The 14,840-nt window shown below is 39.6% G+C and overlaps 1 protein-coding gene and 1 long non-coding RNA gene across 7 annotated transcripts in view; one reads left to right on the top strand and one right to left on the bottom strand.

Annotated features, from left to right (window-relative positions):
- The window catches only part of rbfox1 (RNA binding fox-1 homolog 1), a 271,780-nt gene that overhangs the window by 244,870 nt on the left and 12,070 nt on the right, over positions 1–14,840 (bottom strand). The gene's annotated exons all lie outside the window — the stretch shown is intronic.
- LOC310740134 lies at positions 2,814–8,070 on the top strand. Its single transcript, XR_014537585.1, has 3 exons — positions 2,814–5,272; positions 6,808–6,915; positions 7,197–8,070. It is a non-coding gene; the product is annotated as an uncharacterized lncRNA (long non-coding RNA).

The following is a 14,840-nucleotide window of genomic DNA, read 5'->3' as shown; positions in this document are numbered from 1 at the left end:
TCAAGACTCAGAATCATTTTTGCAGCATTGTACATTTTAGGAGTTCCTGGATGACAACTGTCTATAGTGTATAAGAGTGTATGAAGGACATTACTCATAAATCACACACTCCGGCGCTCATATTTATCACTTTCCGCTTTGTATAATGTTTTAATGATTTATACCAATATATATATCACAATCTTGGTGTCACTCAATTCAGGGCGAGTTCTCTTTTGAGTCTGGTTCCTCATACCATGTTCATGAGTGATAAATACACATCAATTTAAAAAGAAGTGAATTTTGTTCTACACTTCTTACATTCTCTGGAGCAGCTTTGATGTCCCCTGAATTGAATTGAAATAATACGTGAATGACCGCTCCCTTGTCTCCACCAGCAGCACGGGAAGCTGAACGGAACCACGTTTGTATATTCTTCTCTCCTAATTTCGTCTCTTCTGTGTGTGCTTCTCTGTTGCCGAACCTATAAAACTCCTAGCTTCTCGATTTGCGTCTCCTCGTACGCTAGCAACGCGCCAACAAGGAGAATATTCACCTCTTTTTGTTTGTTCTGGCATGCGATATAATTTCCTCGGTGCAATTTAATATGCGGATCCAAACGTGTATTAAAAAGCTGTTAACATGAGACACTCGCATTAAGCCTACTAGGAAGGGGGGAGTAAAAAGGAAGCTATAACTCAGAAAAAAGATAAGCGTGAAATTAAAGGGCGGCTTTGAAGGTGGCCTATTTTTCGTTCTACCGTCGGCGGGGCGCGGCCCGGGGCTTAATGCGTGCTGCGACTTTTGACTGCTCGCACCTCTCTCGATTGCCACTCAGAGCTGTTGTATAAAACACAATGGTCGGAGAGCCTTAATTATTTTTGGCCTTGAACGCCTAATATGCTTTTAATTGCTCTCGGTTTTCACGAGGATGGATTGATCTCCGCCACTGGCTTTCCAGTGAAGCGATCGGCATTTCGCAGGGGTTTGTGTTTCTGAACTCTGAGGACTTCAGCATGTTCCCTGAGTTCTAATAGCAAACACTTGAACAGAAACAGATAGTCTTTTGGATGTCGAGATCAGCGCTACATAAAAACGAAAGAAAAAACCCCCAATGCAATTAATATAAAAGAAAGAGATTTTTATCCTGATATATCCATCAGGCAATTATAGAAAAGAGATCAAACGAGTTATTATTAAAAGAGGAGGCACTTTCACAGAGGCCTGGCTTTTCGTTTGATCAAACGAAGAATTTATTTGTAGTTTTATTCTAAGCAAAACGATTTCCATTCCAGAGCCAAGATAAAACAAATAGGAGTGATTTAGAGGTTAAACAACAAGAAACTGTGCTGTAATATAAAAATAATCAACAGTCCATGAACACCTAATCTGATGTAACACTGCTTCCTGAAGTATTTCTTTGGGTTCATATATCCAACATTTATCTGTTTATAGTTACATTCAGTCTTGTGTAGCGTCTGTTTACATTATAGCAACAGTCACTCCTTCACCTCAAAAAAACTAAACAAAACTGCAGCTTGTCTTCATTTCAGCCTGTCACAAAGTGCTGACACTGGAGACTCCATCCAAAAACACACAAACGAAAACTGCACAATATCAACAATTACGCTTCCATGGAATGAACTGTTGCCATAGAAACCTGAATCAAAACGCACATGAAATCTGTCCAGCTGCTTCGTTTAAACCTTTCCGCTTTTCTCCGTTTGGCTTTGAAGCATTCACGTTTGTTCTTTTGAGTGCTGAAAGACAGAAAAAAGGAATTTTGGACGTCTGCTTGCTGAGGCTTTAATGTTTTTTGTTTTTTTTTTACTCTTCAGTGGATCACCTTAGCTTTTGTGTGTCTATCTTATAAATCATGCTTGAAAAGCATTTTCAAGCATTTACTCTGGAAAAGCAGTGTGTGTGTGTGTGTGTGTGTGTGTGTGTGCGGTGGTGGTGTGGGGTGTTGTGAGAGGTGTTTGGAAGAGTGTGGATGATGTCCTTCAAGTAACAAAATGCGAAATGAATCTGCAGCAGAACTTTAAGAATAGTAGCAATAGCTTTCCTCCGCCCAGTGGCATTTAAAAACACGATTCCACGGCGGTCACGTTTGCTTTTTGTTCTTTTCTCGTGAAGGCAAAACCATTTCAGAAAAAGTAGCGTACCATAATTCTTGAGAAATAAAGGTGGTGAAATTTTATCTTCGCTTGAATGGAGTCGTCAGCGATCCGCTAATGATGCAAGAAAACGATAACAATAATATTAATAGTAATAATATTGTAATTTTGACTTACAGTGAAGGCAAACAGAACTGTCTATTTTGGAAATTATAATATCAGGAAAATAGTGCAGGTTAAATAACTCAATTCAGTCTGAGAAAAAGCTGGCAACTGAGTGTTGTGTGAGTAAATAAGTCGCAAGTGTGGGACTCAATTATTGAATAATAAATGTTGGAGACCGCTCTGAGCAGCTGAGGATGGTCCCACATTAACAAGCTAAAGATCTATGAAGTTACTGAGCAACACAAGAAGTGTGAGGATGGATTTGGGCTGTAATTACTATCAACTGTCTTCTAGGGTTCATGAAAAACTCTAGTCCTGAGATCAAAATTTGCAAGTGTGTGACCCAAAAACTGCATTGTGTAAAGCTGCACAGTTACGAGACAGAAACTTGCAGTTAGGAGATAAGTTATGTGATATGTTGCGATTGTATAATACACTTAAACCTCGCAATTATGAGAAGAAAGTCAGAGTTGTGTAAAAATAACTTGCAAAAGGTTCAGCTGGAGAGGAAGTTCTTGTTTGTCACATCTTCACATTAGCGCAGTAAAATGCTTTTTTTTTTTTTTTTTTTTTTGCATATGTCAGCTTGTTTGGAAGATAACTGTAAACATTTGGTAGCTCCAATCTTCCCTATTAAAAATAGGTATAAGGGGTATAGGGGTTTTATTGGTATTTGGAATATTGGCGGTATTTTGGGTACTGGATGTGTTTTGGGTAGTGGAGCATTAAAGATTTGAGTTATACAGTTTACGATTTATAGGGTATTTGGTGGTATTCTGCTTGTCGGTGTGAAAGTTGAGTATTGCGAAGGCCTGATGAAGGCCATGCAGATTCGCCCTCGGTACAGATTAGCCAAAATAGATGCTGTTTCGCCGTGTCGTGTTGGTGTCGCGCCAAACTTGTCTGACATCCCACATTTCCCCGGCTTACGTTCCAGATCAGCGCAAGAGGCCATGGCTGACTGTTCTGAATAGCTGGCGTAGCCTGAGATTAAAATATCTCAATTATGGAAAGAATTAACAAACAAATGTGTATTCTAATTAAGCGTGTTTATCTCCCGACAAGCAAATGTAAATTTCTTTCCCTCTCTCTCTCTCTCTCTCTCTCTCTCTCTCTCTCTCTCTCTCTCTCTCTCTCTCTCTCTCTGACTCTCCTACTCCCCCACTGCCTCTCTCTTATCTGCACAGATACACACCCGGGCCTGCTTGCAACTGCACAGGACGACCTCTGGTACGCAAATAGAATATGATAAAAAAAACTTCGACAGCATGTAGAGGGTAGAAATGTCCGTTTAATGTGAAACGCTGATGCGATACTGACAGCTCACACATCTACGCTCGCTGTACGCCCTCACATGTACGCCCTGTCGCTGTATAATAGGAATTCTATAAGCCCCAATAATTAAAAGTGATAATTATGTAAATGTGGGACAGCAATCAACTCAGCTTTAAGATGCCCTCAATTGACTGACAGTAACGATATAAAAGTCATTTGTAGTGTTTAATGCGATGGTGTTTGCACGCTGAGTGGCCACACTGTGCTTCAAGAGCTGAGAAATTCACCAAAAATGCTTTCCTGTATTGTCTTCTGTTATAAATCCTATAAGGAATTACAGCAATTGTAATGATGTCACTAATAGTGTATTTGCATATTATTTGCATACTCACTGTGTTTGGACTGTGGTTTAAATTCAATTAAAAACTTCATAAAAACAGCACCGGGCCAAACTTTATAAACTCTTAATAACCATTTGCTATCATATACTCTTAAATTACAGGTGAGATATCACTTTAATCATGAGATGCTTAGCAAATCGCTTAATTAGCCAATATAATTAGCAAATCTTTCCTCGAGATTTAATATTTAGTTTCTTGTCCCCATATTAGGTATACTTAAAAATGTACACAAGATGATTATGAAATATGAATCAACAAAGAGAAGGTTTATGAATATTAGTTTGTGGTGGGTGGAGTTAAAAAACATGAGATGTAAAATTACCCTTAATATTGTACAATATTCTGAGGATATGCTAATAGTGTTTGAAATTGAAATGTGAGGGAGCTCAATTAAATCGTGTTATAAATTAAAAGTTGCTTAATTTATTTATTTTAAGCTTTAATTGCTGTGTTTAAAAAAATGTTTTGTCCGAATTTTTATTTCATGGCACACGAAAACATCATAATTCATACACACAATGCCAGGGCTATTTAGAGCATTTCTCATACTGCTACTCTGATGAGATATAGATGTGCTATACAATGTCTCATCATTATCTCCGTAGCTCTTCTACATGGCACAGACCTCGAAAAAAGAGAAAGAAAAAAAAACTGCCTCTGCACGCCACACATCATCTCCTGGATGCCTGGAAGATAGCACTCTTTGTGTTTTTTTATATTTTTTTCCCTCCGATGTCACATAAGAAGGCTTCTCGTACCTGGCGATTGCCTCTCAAGTGAACCGTGCACCTTGAGAAAATGCCCATTTATCAGAAACAAATGAGATGTCAGAGGTCAGGACAGCACCGGGGTTCTGCATCCTCCACCAGCGCGCTATTTGTCACACCAAATGAGCATAACAGCAGGCGAGAGCGAAGAACGCGATGCTCGAGGCCCCTCCAATTAGTCAACTGATGAGATCCTAGTGCTACTGCTGCCAGCGAGACACCACTTTCTCCCAAATGTCAACAGCCGGTGCGATCGGAGACGCTACTTTAATTGAAAAAAAAAAAGGGAAACCGTATTAAAAGGGGGCAACGGACCTGTGTGTTACAGCTGACCTACATTAGTGTGTGCTTTAAAACTGTCAAATCTTCATTTCAGTCAAGGAATTCACTCATTGGTATTATTTTAAATATTTCAATAAATACATTTAAATCAATGAATCGGCCCTCGGAGCACCAAACCTTCATACACCTGGTACACAGAGAGTCCACGAAGCTACACAGTCAATGCATAAGGTCTCACAGCTTACAGTGAGGAAAATAAGTATTTGAACACGCTGCTATTTTGCAAGTTCTCCCACTTAGAAATCATGGAGGGTCTGAAATTGTCATCGTAGGTGCATGTCCACTGTGAGAGACATAATCTAAAAAAAAAAATCCAGAAATCACAATATATGATTTTTAAACTATTTATTTGTATGATACAGCTGCAAATAAGTATTTGAACACCTGTATATCAGCTAGAATTCTGACCCTCAAAGACCTGTTAGTCTGCCTTTAAAATGTCCACCTCCACTACATTTATTATCCTAAATTAGATGCACCTGTTTGAGGTCGTTAGCTACATAAAGACACCTGTCCACCCCATACAATCAGTAAGAATCCAACTACTAACATGGCCAAGACTAAAGAGCTGTCCAAAGACACTAGAGACAAAATTGTACACCTCCACAAGGCTGGAAAGGGCTACGGGGAAATTGCCAAGCAGCTTGGTGAAAAAAGGTCCACTGTTGGAGCAATCATTAGAAAATGGAAGAAGCTAAACATGACTGTCAATCTCCCTCAGACTGGGGCTCCATGCAAGATCTCACCTCGTGGGGTCTCAATGATCCTAAGGAAGGTGAGAAATCAGCCCAAAACTACACAGGAGGAGCTGATCAATGACCTGAAAAGAGCTGGGACCACCGTTTCCAAGATTACTGTTGGTAATACACTAAGACGTCATGGTTTGAAATCATGCATGGCACGGAAGGTTCCCCTGCTTAAACCAACACATGTCCAGGCACGTCTTAAGTTTGCCAATGACCATTTGGATGATCCAGAGGAGTCATGGGAGAAAGTCATGTGGTCAGATGAGACCAAAATATAACTTTTGGGTCATAATTCCACTAAACGTGTTTGGAGGAAGAAGAATGATGAGTACCATCCCAAGAACACCATCCCTACTGTGAAGCATGGGGGTGGTAGCATCATGCTTTGGGGGTATTTTTCTGCACATGGGACAGGGCGACTGCACTGTATTAAGGAGAGGATGACCGGGGCCATGTATTGCGAGATTTTGGGGAACAACCTCCTTCCCTCAGTTAGAGCATTGAAGATGGGTCGAGGCTGGGTCTTCCAACATGACAATGACCCGAAGCACACAGCCAGGATAACCAAGGAGTGGCTCTGTAAGAAGCATATCAAGGTTCTGCCGTGGCCTAGCCAGTCTCCAGACCTAAACCCAATAGAGAATCTTTGGAGGGAGCTCAAACTCTGTGTTTCTCAGCAACAGGCCAGAAACCTGACTGATCTAGAGAAGATCTGTGTGGAGGAGTGGGCCAAAATCCCTCCTGCAGTGTGTGCAAACCTGGTGAAAAACTACAGGAAACGTTTGACCTCTGTAATTGCAAACAAAGGCTCCTGTACCAAATATTAACATTGACTTTCTCAGGTGTTCAAATACTTATTTGCAGCTGTATCATATAAATAAATAGTTAAAAAAATCATACATTGTGATTTCTGGATTTTTTTTTTAGATTATGTCTCTCACAGTGGACATGCACCTACGATGACAATTTCAGACCCCTCCATGATTTCTAAGTGGGAGAACTTGCAAAATAGCAGGGTGTTCAAATACTTATTTTCCTCACTGTATGTAACCCTTATGCAGGGTTATAATACAAGGTCTTGCTTACTGAACATACAACAGGTGTCATGTAGTCTGGAGCATCAGTTTTGCAGAGGTTTAAATTAAACACATTAGGACATAAATATCAATATATATTTTTATACTGTGTTTTCTACACTAATGTAACTATAAACAGATTAAATGTACAGGGAGTTTGTTAATAAATAAACACTAATGCTCCCTATAGAACCAAATAATGAATAGGAAAGATATGAGGAATAAAGCACTTTGATATGCACTGCTATGAGAAAATAAACACTGGAGTAAAATCAACACCATGAATTGTTTATTTTCATATGACAGCATGACACCAGGGGTGACTTAGTGTTGCTATAGCCAGCTTGTGATTCAATTACCTTTAAATTTGTGCTTTTTGAACGTCCCATTCATTCAGTTCCCGTTTGCTGGTATAATAACGTTGTTCCACTAGGTTTTGTGTAAATTTGTGCTTTTTCATTTTCATCATTGTTCCCATTCATCCCAAATGTGTTCAATAGTAGTAGTAGATCTTCCACTCCTTCCCATATAAACCATACCTTCTTGGACATTGCTTTGCTGCATGATGCTGGAACAGGTTTGGGTCTCCTAGTTTTTTTGCCTTTGTGGTAGCAGTTTAGAGAGACACACATATGGCTGGAAAATTCAGATGTCCGAATACTTTTGTCCATATATTGTATGTTCAGAGTGAGTAGGAAAAAAAAAAAAAGGCATTTCCCACTTTCTTGGATGGTAAACAAAGAAAATCTTGGGGTAGCGTGGGGGGGGGGGGTGTAACGGCACACGCAAAGCGAGTGATGTTTTTTTGTTTTTAATTGATTCTACTTAGAGATATATTATATATTGTGCGTTGTTTAAAACGGTGTGTAAACCGGGTAACTGAAACTGGCCCTCTCTCACAGCATCAGCCTTCTTTTCATCAGTGAAAAAAATCTATGGCGAAAGCCCAGGAAGGTCAAAATAAATCGACTTCATTGTCTGTGCTTTGGCGCTTTTGACACTTTCGCAGGCAAAAAAAGTTGGATCATTAAGCTGCAGAATGTGGATTTAAAGCGTGCGAGAGTAATGAACAGCTAGCCGCATGATTGATAATAGCTTTATTTGCGTAATGTCTTTTTTTCTTTTCTCGGCACTCAAGGACGCTTGACTGAGGAGGGACAAATCGCTGGTCACACAGAAACGCAGGTATTTATCCTGTATAAAATGGGATTATAAAATTATGACCCCGCAAGAAAAAAAATGGAAGTTTAACATTGTTAACATTGTCAAATCTGTTTGGTCAGAAAATGCTGATTAATGTGTAAATGTTTGATGATTTGGTGAAATTATCCTCAAAATCGTAAGATGATGTCGATAGTTTCCTTGTGTAAGCTGTTGCTGTAATAATGATAACACCACCGAATCAAGATCAGGTTGTTAACGATAACTTTGATTGTGTTGACGATTTCAGTGTTTCCTTTGGCATACAGTATAGGAAGATATGGTGGGATGAAATATCAGATGGTGTTTTATTGTAAGCGTGCTAACACACGAAAGGAATTTGTCTTCATGGTAGGATATGGAAAAGTTATCCTTAATACTGTAAAGTAATTAAAGTATTGTTGCTAATACATTAAGTTATTTAAATGTAAAATGAAATGGTTTCTCGGGGGTTGAGATGTTTGAGTAGCCACTGCTGGGCCCTTGTGCACGGCCCTTAACCCTTATGAATGAGATATTTGTAAGTGGCTCTGGATAAAGGCATCTGCCAAATTCTGCAAATGTAAATGCAAGATACAGTGAAGCTATTCTTCATATTATAAAATACGAGGTTATCTGAAGTATCTGAAGATATAGTGAGATAATTGGTAACATTGAAAGGTACATTATATGGACAACATATTATTGGGACACCTGACTTTACAGCCCCAGTCCTGTTCCAGCATGACGATGCCACCACGCACAAAGCCAGCTCCAAGAAGATCTCCAGCTCCAACCCTATTGAACACCTTTAGGATGAATGTGAACGCTGACTGAACCTCAGACCTCCTCACCTCCCCTGCATCAGTACCTGAGTTTACAAACACCCTTGTGACTGAATGAGCACAAATTTCCACAAAATCTAGTGGAACATCTTCCCAGAAGAGTGAAGGTTATTAGAACAGCGAATGCAGACAAAATGTGGAATGGGATGTTCAAAAAGAAGCACATATCAATCATATAGTCAGATGTCCACAGACTTTTAGCCAAACGTTTTACACGTTTAAAATTGACATTAATATCGTAAGACGTTGTGATGTAATAAGTGATGATATAAAACGTTATCATGATGACGTTATTGTAAACAAACGTAGCAAAAGTCTAACAGGAAAAATGGTACGCTTGATCCTCCACATAAATGTTTTAAAGACTGTAATTGATGTCATTGAAAATAAAACACTCATGTAAGGAGTCTCCAGTACAAGTGGTTCAGTCCGAACAGATATATAAGAATTGTAATGTGTTTGTTAATGAAGGAACATTCGTTTAGGGTTTTGTTGATTAGGTTTCTTTCCATTGAGTATTTTTTGTTTATGAGATGTCCTTCACAGATCAGCAGCCATCTGATGTCTCCACACACGGAGCTGCTAACGGCATGGCTTATATCTCTTGGCGCCTCAAAAATCTCTGTCCATCTCTCCATCTTTCTTTCTCTCTGTTTCGCACATGGCATGAGAGGATTTCTCTTAAACCCAGAGGTCTGGGAGTCGCCGTATACAAACCCAAGCGAGTGAAACATCCCTCATTCTCATTCCGTGCGCTACATATCAATGGATGTCCCACTGACACCAACCAGCGCTTTTCATTTTATGGTTATTCGACTGGAAAACTCGTTTTTAAAGAGGCTTAAAGGAGAAAAGTCAAGTTTTTTTTTTCTGCACTGTTCCATCAAAAAGCAATTAATTCCTTGGACTACGTCAATAGCCACCGAAATAATAAAATATTATTCAGTTTGCTTTCATTCTTTTTTTGATGTACATTCCTACCAAAAACTTCTTTATTTATTTCAAAAAAGGTTCGTTTATCGTATAAGGTTCTTCTTATTTGTTTAGCCATTTTTTTTAAATGTGTCTCAATGTTATAAATTACGCATGATGGAGTTCTTATTTTATTACAATTTATCTGCTTGAGGGTGTTTTCAGAAAGCTCTGTTTACGCCAGATGAAAGGCGCTTTTCAGTGTGGAAGGAAAGGTGTAGAGAAAATGTAAAGGGAAGAAAAAGGGGTTTCAGATTAATGTGGATGCAGTTTGAGTTATTTTTGCAATCTAATCGGGCAACACAGAAAATGCTGGTGCGTAACCCAACTCTGAATACCAGAAACTTTCACAGTATAGATTTTAATGTATTAATGTATTTATGTCATGAAATCTGACTATATAACAGTGATATTAACAACGACGCTGTACATCTTCCATACAGGGTCCTGTAATGTCAATTATCTTCACAACAGACATTGTCTCAAAGCAGCTTTACAGAAATTAACAGTGAAGGTAAATGGTGTGTGTTTATCCCTGATGAGCAGCCGTGACGACTGTGACCAGGAAAAACTCCCTTAGATGCTATGAGGAAGAAACCTTGAGAGGAACCAAAAGGGGAACCCATCCTCATTTGGGTGACATCAAGAGTTTGATCATAAATATTTCAACAATACAGAACACTGGAGAGTGAGAACTAACATGAGAACTGGCGTATAAGATTATAAGTAAATGTTCTTTCTACAGTCTTTATGGTTATAAAACTATGAGCTACTGAGCTCAACATTTGTGATCATCACAGATCCAGCACCAGCTTCTCCATGCCAGAGCCTTTAAACACTCCAGGAGGTCCAATGTCAGATCTCCACACATGTAGTGGGATCCAATTGGCACTGGTACGTCTCTAGATGGTACGGAATGTTTGCGAGTTCGGCATCTACTTCTTCAAAAGGTCCACATCTCCCTTCCAGTAACAGGAAGTTCAGCAGGAAGGTTGTGGTGGCCCAGCGAAATTGAAAATTAGTCAGTCTGACCCGAAAAGAGAGCTGATATTCTGGTCCTGGTGTTGTCAAAAATGAGGAGGGAAGGAAACGGATGTCTGTAAACTCTCCAGTAGAAATGACATTATTAATCTCCATTTATAAAGGCGCCGCATGTGCACCGAGACGCAAGAAGAGGAAGCGAGGCAGTCGCTGAGCTGCGTATTAGAGCACCCGTAGCGAGTGCGCTCCTTACAATGAATCAATGTGACACTAGTTTGTTGATCGTGACCTTTAAAAAAAATAAAAAATAGTTGGCTGCTGGGAGGTTGTGATTTTTCCTGCCCTCCCAAAGAAAAAAGAATTCATCGTGCGGGAGGAAATTGATTTTTTGTCTCACGCCATCCAGGTAGTTTATAGAGGCCAATTAGGAGCGTTTTTCCTTTTTTATTAAATTTCGTTGTGGTTTGAGATTGAAGGTCACATGAAGAAAAAAAAAAAACCCACAAACAATATAGATAAAGAAATAAAGGTATGATAAGAGATATGTCTTTCTTTTGTCAGGTTTGAAGTTATCACAAGGTTGTTATTTTGCCCCACCAAAAAGAAAAAAAAAAGAAATTACCTTAGGGACCACATTGATTTTATTTCAAGCTGTCCAGGTTTACAGAGGCCAATTAGGAGGCATTTTCTGTCTGGAACTGGCTGCTCGGTCGGCGCTCAAGACAGAAAAGAAAAAAAGAAAAAAATCAAATCAAACCTCTGTAGTGTTTGCTGAATTTGAATCAAAGTGATGTCTATTGAAACCAGCAATTTGTGCATCTTCCTTGATGAGAGACGTTTATTTAAAATAAAAAATAAAAAACTTAACGACAGCTGGTACAGTTCCACATATTGAGTGCCGGAGTCTCGACGGAGGAGCAGCCCACCATGATGAGGAAGATCGTCACCGAGTCAGGAGAACGCAATTAAAGCGCAGCTTGGAGAGAAAGAACGCAGTTATCTCCACGGGCCGCTACAAAGCCTCATTAACTGTAGTTTGGAAATGAAAAGTGTTCTGCAGCTGCCTCGCCGTCCACGAGAGACGAGAAGAGAGTTTTGGATAGAACAAGGTAGAAAGAGCACTTTGTTTTGGGGGTTTTTTTTCTCTCAAAGAAAACACACGTCAAACATTCGGGAGCTGACTGCATTCCGGTGGTTGAATTGGACATTTTCAATGATCTGAACCTCATTTATTTAACATTTATGGAAGGAGTCTCTAGTGTCAGTGCTAAAGCGTAAAACGTAACTTATATGTAACAATACGCAAGGTGTTCCAATACTTTTCTCCAGCGGTAGATAATGTATGCATACAACATGGTTTATTCTAGCACTTGTACAGCTGTGCATTATCCCATTTACCGCAGCACTGCCACTATATGTCCCATCAGCAGCCCCCGTGTCAGGATTATCATCCCTATCTCTCAGATGCAGTGTGTTTCTGTTTACTGCACCATGTGTTTCTTTATGCGCCGCTCTATCGCGCATATTGATATTCAGAGCAAACACGGCCCTCCGACTTGTCACGGGTTGTGCAACGTTCGTGCTGCCAATTCCGTCTGGCAAAGGGCCGCTTTGCTCGCGGCTAAATAAACATCAGAGTGTCAACGTGCACGATGAGTGGATAGTCTCAAAGAAACAGAAGAAGCCGGTTTAATAAACGTCATAAAGTGCTACGAAAAAAGGAAAATCTCACATGGGTTTGAAGAGGAAAGCACCCTCGTGAGAAAAACATGGCGGGATGTGCTGGAGAAAAAGCAGCATTGTGGCGAACGATGTGCCTTCCTCCAGGCAGATGGTATGAATTCTGCTGGGATGGGAGATGGTGGAGGAACGCTGGAGTACGTCTGAGACGCGAGATGATATCGGTTATGATCTGGAGCAGCTGAGACAGACATAAAAACATCGAGTCGGGCAATAAATCTGCCAAAGTTAACATCTGTTCGCTGGCAGATATTTAAGTTCTTTTAAATATCTCAAAACTCTCACTGCCAAGACGTCAAGATGTTCCTCATCCCGCCCGAGGTGTCAATCAGAAACATAGAAACGTTGACCTATTCCGCAGCTCTTCATTGTTAATTTTCACCTTTTCTTATTTAATTTTTTTAAGTGGAAACACGTCTTGACTTCAGGGACATCATCTGCATAATTCCTGGTAATCCTGCGAGCCAGTGGTCTAAACTGCAAAGCCAAGGGAGAGGTTTAATCAAAGGTCATTCTGCTGTCTGAATAATGTTTACATCATGCAGCCAAATCCCAATTTGGTGCGGTGCCAAGTTATGAAGGTGGAGGCCAATTTGATTATGAATGTGTCGACGTATCGCATATGCTACGCAGCTACTAATCGCGTGACGAGCATGTGAGGCTACTTGGATTTCAGTGTAAAACCAGTTTAACATGAGGACTTTCTTGTCTGAATTTCTCGCTCTGACACTTCCTCGACCTCAGCTACATCACTCTGGTTCATTGGGTTTGTCAATAAAATCACAATCTTTTTTAATGTTTGGCACTTGTCATTATGATATAACATCTCACTGAGAAACTTTGTTAACATAATCTCTGGTTTCAACATAAAAATATCATTATGGCATCATGATGTCACAGGTTATTTTGGCCGTCATGACATTGTTTGGAAAATTGATTGGTAAAGGAAAGCATACATCTATTTATTAATTGATTTATTGGTTATTATTATCATTTTTTCGAGTCGCTATTAACGTGTCAAGCTACTGGAAAAAGTATTGGGAGAATTGAGTAACAAAGGGCAAAAGCAGAAAACGGCAAACCAGAGTATAGGTCCAGGTTAAGTGAATCCGGGTAAAGTCAAGGAACAGACAGAAGCTCAAAGAGCTAAACAGAGTCCCGTAACTATGAAACCAAGCTTCTACTCGTAGTGAAGGTAGCTTGGGTTGTCCAGCAGTCTTCGTCAGCCTAAACTGTAGAACGGACAATGTACTTGGTTGGGAACGGAGGTTATATAGCCTGGAGGCTGATGAGCTCCAGGTGTAGATGATTAGTACGTAGGAGAGCTGCTTGGAGTGATAGGTGGCTTCTGTAAAGGTGTGGCTGGTGGATCCCTGACAGTTAAGCATTTGTAAAAATCGTACATACATACATAATTCTGTCGTTATAGTGACCAACCAATGCATGAAGTATATTGACAATTTGCTGACGATCCACTAGAGGAGATCATACTAACGATAATGAGTACAACACGTTATAGGCTCAATCAGATACATAGATAATAATATAAGAGCCTGCAAAATAGGTGTCTACATTTTTTTCTTATTATTAATACTATGTGGGATAATGGTAAATTATTATTTCAAAACAAAATGCAATGTTATTTATGATCTATATGATTAGGTTCCTGGGACCTGAATGGATTTCTCAGCATCCTAATTATTTTCCAACAAATGCAATATTTTGTGGCTACAAGAAGTTTAACAGGATCGACTTACAGGATGGACAGGATCAACTTGCTAACAATAAATAACCACAATATCACTGCAGGCTGTCTGTATACAGTACAAGTACTTAATAAGGGCAAGTATTAAATTTGATATCCATGGAATATTTTCCGGTCCAAGACAATAAAAAAAAAAATTAGAAGATGCTTTAACGTTCGAATTTTTAACCTTTCGCCTGTTAATACCAGTAAATCAATCTTGTAGGATCCACCGAGAGTTTCTTTTGGTTTGCTTTCTGGCTTTAAATAACATTAATTGGAAGCCGAAAAGAAAGAAAGAATTAAACAGAACATGCCATTTCCATTCTGCACCACTCACCTCCTGCCACCTGGAAGATGGCACGGCTAAGCGTAAAACATCTGGCGGTCCGCTTGAGATAGTGCCACATTTTTTTTTAACAAGATTAAGTGGGCTGCATTTAATAATATCTTACCGGAGAAGACTAATGTTTCCTCTCGAAGTGCATTAGCATTTTGATAACCGGCCCAA

The sequence above is a fragment of the Silurus aristotelis genome (assembly GCF_946808225.1).
Source record: "Silurus aristotelis genome assembly, chromosome: 17".
Taxonomy (NCBI): Eukaryota; Metazoa; Chordata; class Actinopteri; order Siluriformes; family Siluridae; genus Silurus; species Silurus aristotelis.
The sequence above is the reverse complement of the archived record's forward strand: the minus strand, read 5'-3'. Positions and strand labels throughout refer to the sequence as shown.